Below are 6,599 nucleotides of genomic sequence, written 5' to 3' on the forward strand. Positions count from 1 at the left end.
GGTGATCATCCGGCAAATTATAAAGGATGCCCGTGTGCTCCGAAAAACATTCCAAAAAGGAAACATAACACTGTGATACCACCTAACTACTCAATAAAGCCATCAGTGAGGTATGCGGATGTTGCAGAATAAAGAAGCTCCTCCCAACAACTCCCCATCATGCCACATCCACCGGCTGCCCAATTGGAAAAGTTAAATTCCAGGCAAAATTGAACTACTACACTACTATTCGCCAGCTAGAAATTGCACAAATCTAGGCTCTGAGAAGACTTTTCAAAGTACAATGGCACATTAGGACGAATGACATCCTCACGGACCACAATAGAGATCCTATCAAAAAATTTATTTAATCTCAAAATGGTTACAGGATTCTCGGGGAGGTATGCAGATCTAAGGTCAATTATTGCTTAGTACCTCGAGTTAAGAAAGAGTAAAAGTGCTCAATTTCACTGGCTCAAATAGCTTCAACATAACAATAATAATTATCAATAAACATATTTGATGATACATCTAATATAAAACTTTACAGTATTTTTTCTTTAGGATTAAACTTGTTGGGCCAGTACAACTAGGTATTAAAATTCCATTAATTTTAATAGTAAAGCATTTTAGACCAGGTCTGTCCAAAGCACGACCCACGGGCCACATGCGGCTCGCCGCTAATATTTGTGCGACCCCCAAATCTATACAGTGATTTGTATTGGACACGTAGCTTCTGGTTTGGATAGCGCTGATAACATATAGACGATGCTACCTGTATGTAAACCAAGTATGCCGTGCTACCAAATCGCACTGTATACGATAAAATTACACCTCGTCAGGTATGTCTCAATACCATACCCTTATCCTTTTTCAATTGATCCCTTAAATGTTTATTTTAAGATTTAGATTTTTGGAAAAAAAAATGTCATATGTAAGATTAATTAAATATTTCAATAAATTGACGCAATTATTGCACATTCATTGGTACTCGTGTATGTTAATTCCAAAATTGATTTTATTTCTTCTCTATCTAACTTAATCACTATTTTTTTTATTTAGTGCTAGTGATATGTGCTAAAGGCATCACCAATAAATTTAATTTTTTTAAGAATGTTTGGCTTGGTTTCATTGCCCTTGCTAATACCTCATTTTAAATATTATTATGTCTCATAATTGTTTCTTCAAATGTAATAGAATCACTATAAATGTCTCCAAAAAGTTTTATTTCTATAAACCAAATGGCAATATTAAAAATTTATTCGAACCGAGGAGTATACTACAAGTACAAAGATTTGATGACTTCTCATTCAAACGAATCATCCAGATTCTTGACTTTGCTTGTAGTGAACTCAAATATTTTAATCCACTTGTCTGTGCTTTACAATCATCTAGATTGGGAACGAGAATATGGTTAGACAATTTCTTCATTAACCCACTCCGTTGGGTTTTGTACCTTAATCATAACATTTATGCTTTCCATTCTCTCTAGTTCTGCTTTCAATAGATGCAACGAGTTAAAAGGTACTCTTTGTATAACATCTACAGCGAGCTGACAAATGTTCTTTAATACGCAAATGACATGTATTCTTTAAAGTGCCTAAACTCTAAAAACTTCAGAAAATTTTTCTATAATTTCTTAACTACTAATCACATTTATTGTCTAAATAAATTTTATTTAATTGCTAAATCTAACCCTTATATATTTCTGCATTTCATCTTAAGAGTATAGAAGACTATCGTGCGGTTAACATTTTTATATTCAACAATTATATTACCTTTACTTGCCAAAGGTATTTTTTTCAACTAAAAGAACATATCTAATATATTAATACTATAAATTATAAATAATAAACTCTTAGATTTTTTTCACTGTGCAGTCTCCTGTTCGTTTTCACATATTTGTTTTTTTTTTATGCGATCGTTCGCAAAACACATTTTGGCAATATGATTAAGCCTCTTAAAAATATGACAATCAGTTCATACGCTAGGCATTTATTTGCTGTGTGCTTGTGCACATTTTTTGCATGCCCTTGTTTTTGTTTTTGTTGATGATTATACGGTAAATTCGAAACAACATTTTATGTTTTAGAACTGCGACCATATTCGTTGTAAAATCACTTTGTATTTAACTCCCTGCAATTCCAATATATAAATGTTTTTATTACAAGTGTCGGTTCCGATTTAATATTTCCTTCAGATAAAAATGTTTTTTTTTTGTGTTACAAGTCCAAATGGAAACCATATAAAAATATATCTCTAATAATACTTTCGCGTAGAAATGCAAAAGAACGCTGCAAAAAATTTAAGTAACAGTAACTAACAATAAATACTTAAAATCTTAGAAGCGAAACTTTATTTTTATCTAAAATAATCTGGATGTATGGCTTATAGGTATATGGTTCGTCAAATGTAGAAATCCCGCAAAGAGCTCAAGCAAAGATTCTAAGAATCATCTGAAATGCTATTTAGTAAAAGGAGCCTTCTAATTTTGTAAGGTACTGCCAGCGAAATCGAGCAGCTTCTTGTATCTCTAATGAAACTCCCAAATATCCGTAAAGATTTAAAATTTTCATAAATTGCGATTTTCGATTGAAATCTTTGGAGCTTTTGACGTCCCGATATCCAAAAAATCGACACCTGATTTGTTTCGCCAAGCAGATTTAGCTTATCAAGGCAGTCTAACACCAGTCTTGAGGTCACCTGATGCGAGTTCACTGCTTCGATCGCCGTTTGGCTGTCTGTCAGTATTGCAATATTTTTACCCTGGTAATTTCGTTCAGTATTGATGAGTACGCATTTTAAAATTGCGTAAATTTCCGCTTGGAAGATGCTAGTATTTTTCCTCAGTGCTTCTTACCTGGCCCAACTATGCTCGCTCCTTCCTTCCTAGGCACCTTCCTCCGTAAGCGAGCCATCAGTAAGCCATGCGATTGTGCTATTCGTTAGTTGGTTGGTTTGATTGATGGCCTCCTAGTTCCTTTGTTGCTTGGTTCAGTTTTAAAAAGTTTAGTAAAGCTGAACGGAAGATTCATCGTGTCCTATGGCATTGAAAGTTTCGGACGCTGCTTGGTAAGATTTTCGAACTACTTTCTATTGGGCCAGCTATCCATGATATTTCCTTTCTTCATTCGTAGAACTGCCCTTTCCGGTTGGAACCTGATGTATATCGGCAAGGGTGTGAGTTCTAGAACGTCCTTAATGGATGCTGTTAGACAATTCCGCATGGCACCCGTTGTACATACGCACGCCTGTCATCGTAGCCTGTTTAGTACGTGAGGTTATTCTGTTGTTTGGTTTCATTTTCCCAGCTAATTGTCCTATATCAGATGATAGGTCTGATGATCGCCGAATAGACCCATCGCAGTATTTTTGGTGTACAACCCCAACTTTTTCCTGTTATGGATCTACAGGTCATAAGAACCCTAGTGGCTTTCTCCGTGATCTCCTTAATCTGGTCGAGATGTGGTTGATCGAGATGTATGCCCAAAAACTTTACCGTTTTCTTTATTTCTACGTCAGTTCCATCGATTCTGATAGGCTTCAGATGTTTGAGTTTTTGTTTTTTCGTAAAGTTTACAATTTTAGTTTTTGCTGGGTTTATACTCAGTCCCACCTTGTTGCACCAGCTTCTTGTGATTTCTAATCCATATCGAATTCTGTCGCATAGAGTACTTTCAAATTTTCTTCTGCTTGTTATGACTATGTCATTTGCATAACCTTGCACTGCTAGTCCGTTGTTTCCTAGTTCATCCACCAGTATGATCCACATTAGTGGTGAAATTACCCCGCCTTCTGGACATCCTCGTGTGGTGTTCATTTCTATTAGGCCCGTACTAGTGCATATTTCTACCTTCCAAGTCCGAAACATATTGCTTGTCCGTTAGAGTGGAGTTTAATCTTCTGTTTATTAGTGATCTCTTTATAGCGTCATGTGAAGTATTGTAAAAGGCACCTTCTATATATAGAAAAGCGTATATTAGTGTTTCCTTCTTCTCAATGGTATCCCCTATCATGTTGGTCAACTCAAACAATGCGGGTCAGTAGCTCTCACCGTTCTGTAAGCATGTTGGCATGGATGTAATAGGGTGCTGTCGTTCTGATAAATTATCTACAACTTTTTCTAATATTTTTAGCATAAAGGATGAGATGCAAATGCGACCAAGGAATTTTGGATGGAGTTGATCCTTTTTACCTGTTTTTAGTATGAAAACTACCTTTGCCTTTCTCTAGTCGTTTGGTAAATGCCCAAACGCAATGCTAGCCCTAGTTATTTTAACAGGTTAGCAGGTAATTTATTCTCTGTTGAATTAGTGCCGGAAGTGTACCATATATGCCAGGTGATTTGAACATATTTGTTTGATAATAGCTCCTTTATCTGCTGTTCGGCAAACTTCCTGATTATTATTCTCAGTTTTTTTCCCCTCCATGCTGGAGGATCCTGAGAAGTGAGTCTCGAGAAGTAATTAGATCCTTCTCTTCTCACCTGCCCTGTAAGTATTGTCATCTTTTTTCAGATTGGTTGAAGAGAGTGTGCGCCATACTGTGTTTTGTGCTGTTACAGAACCTCCTGAAGCTTTCTCTTTGTGCTCTCCCAATTTCCTGAAGCTTTATAATAAAAGCATGAGAGCGCTTCTATACTCAGTCCAGGTGGTATCTAAGTTTCGTCACCCGGTAGATACCCTTTTAGGATTCCCATTGATGTTAATGGGAATCTGGACTGCTACTAAATCCCTGGAGAGGAATTCTGAAAGACATTGAAACTTAATATCATTGACATGCTGCAAAGGTGAAACGAGGAACTGGTTGATTAATTATGTCCCAAACCTGCAACCGTTCCCGGATGCCACTCTTAAAATGTGTCAGGGCAGAGAAATGCCCAAGACATATGTATGCATCACATTTATTCCCCCCTCCGCTGAGCTACCACTGGATATTTTGCTGGCCTGTCTGGAGAAACAAAATGGTGATATATAGTGTAGTGTGGAAACCATCACGGTCTCGGTAGACTAAAAATCCAAGAATTAGATAGTCTGTCAGGCAGGGAAGCTGTATCTGAACTTCACTCAAATTCACATACTTGTGAAGGGACAGCCCAGTGGACCTAAATGACTGGCGACAAAAAGGCCACTAATAACAGAGAATCCCAGCGAATTTAAGTCACAATTGACTCCATACAAATGAAAGACCTTAACCAAGTAAAAGACTTAATACCTCGAAAGCAAATAGCCCAACTGACACAGTAGAGGTTACACGGGACAGCAATCGGACCGATATCGGACCTAACACATGAAAAAAGCAGCAAAGGCTAATGAAACCAGTTTTCAAATCCCCTCTACAGGAAGCTGCCACTTATGGGACAAAATAGCCTTAGTGGATGTGAAACGACAAGGGACGACAAAAAAAATGATAAGGTGCCACGCCCAAGCTTCTACGGCGATTTTGACACAGCGACTCATAGCTGAAAAGATTGACCTTGCCTTTATCCTGGAGCTATATGTCTATGGGAACCAGAAGTGACTGAGAGGTAAGTTACTGCACGACCATGCCAGTCAAGGTCGACCTCATGTTTCTACTTCGGTAAGTAATGGCATTAATGCTTTCATTATTGCATCGCACACCACAGTAAGTAAGACAGAGCTCATTATTTGCTCATCTTACCTACCTGGATGCTCCCAACACCTGCACTTCTTGTCACTGAAAGGACTGGTGGACTAGCGCTAAAAACACGAAGGAACTTATCGTTGGAAATGACGCTAATGCACACCACATGATTTAAAACAGCACCAATATCAACAAAAGATGTGAGAGTCTAATTGAATTTATTACTGGTAACAACCTACATATTTTGAATACATGCAATATGCTCACCTGTGTAAACAGAATCAGAGAAGAGGTTTTAGACATCATCCCAGCCATACAATTTATAAAACATTTTATTAGAAACTAGAATATTTAGCAGAAACATCCATGTCTGCTCATCGTCCGAAAAGATTTGATCTAACTATGAAACCAAGAAAATCGTATCGATCGCCTGGAACAACAGATTGGGATCGATTTACAGACGAACTTAATACCTTAGCAATAACAAACATACGATAAGTGACATTAATGACTTAGAAATAGCTGATGCTGCCTTAATCACAACCATGCCTACCATGAGGCTTGTCCAGTAAAAACTGAGACCGGCAGTAGAAGTACACCATGGTGCAACAACAAATTAGCCAAGCTTAGAGTCGAATCCCGGTGAGTCTTTATCAAGGCTAAAACCGATGGTGACTGGGGCACTAATACGAATGCCCTCACCGCCTACAATAAGGACATTAGAAGGGCAAAAAGAGAATCATGGAGAAAATTCTACTTCGAGATTCAAAACTTAAGCAGTAGTGCTAAATTTTAGAGAGCTGGTGATCAGCCTAGGGCCAATGACTAAAAGATTGCTCGTAAAATCTTCACAAGGAAAGAAGAAAGGCATATAAGAGAAGAGTATTTAACGATAAGTCCACTCCATGCCAATCAATATACCTATCAGCAGAATAAATTTTTAGCAATGATCTGTTCACCTTGCTAATTAATAAAACTCTAAAAATTTTTAATGTTAATAAACTTTTATTCAACTT

General features: G+C 37.3%; 1 pseudogene; it reads left to right on the forward strand.

Moving 5' to 3' along the window:
- Positions 1 to 6,599, forward strand: part of LOC119675269 — a 31,850-nt pseudogene that overhangs the window by 20,975 nt on the left and 4,276 nt on the right.

The sequence above is a fragment of the Teleopsis dalmanni genome, chromosome 2 (assembly GCF_002237135.1).
Source record: "Teleopsis dalmanni isolate 2A chromosome 2, ASM223713v2, whole genome shotgun sequence".
In the NCBI taxonomy this organism is placed as follows: Eukaryota; Metazoa; Arthropoda; class Insecta; order Diptera; family Diopsidae; genus Teleopsis; species Teleopsis dalmanni.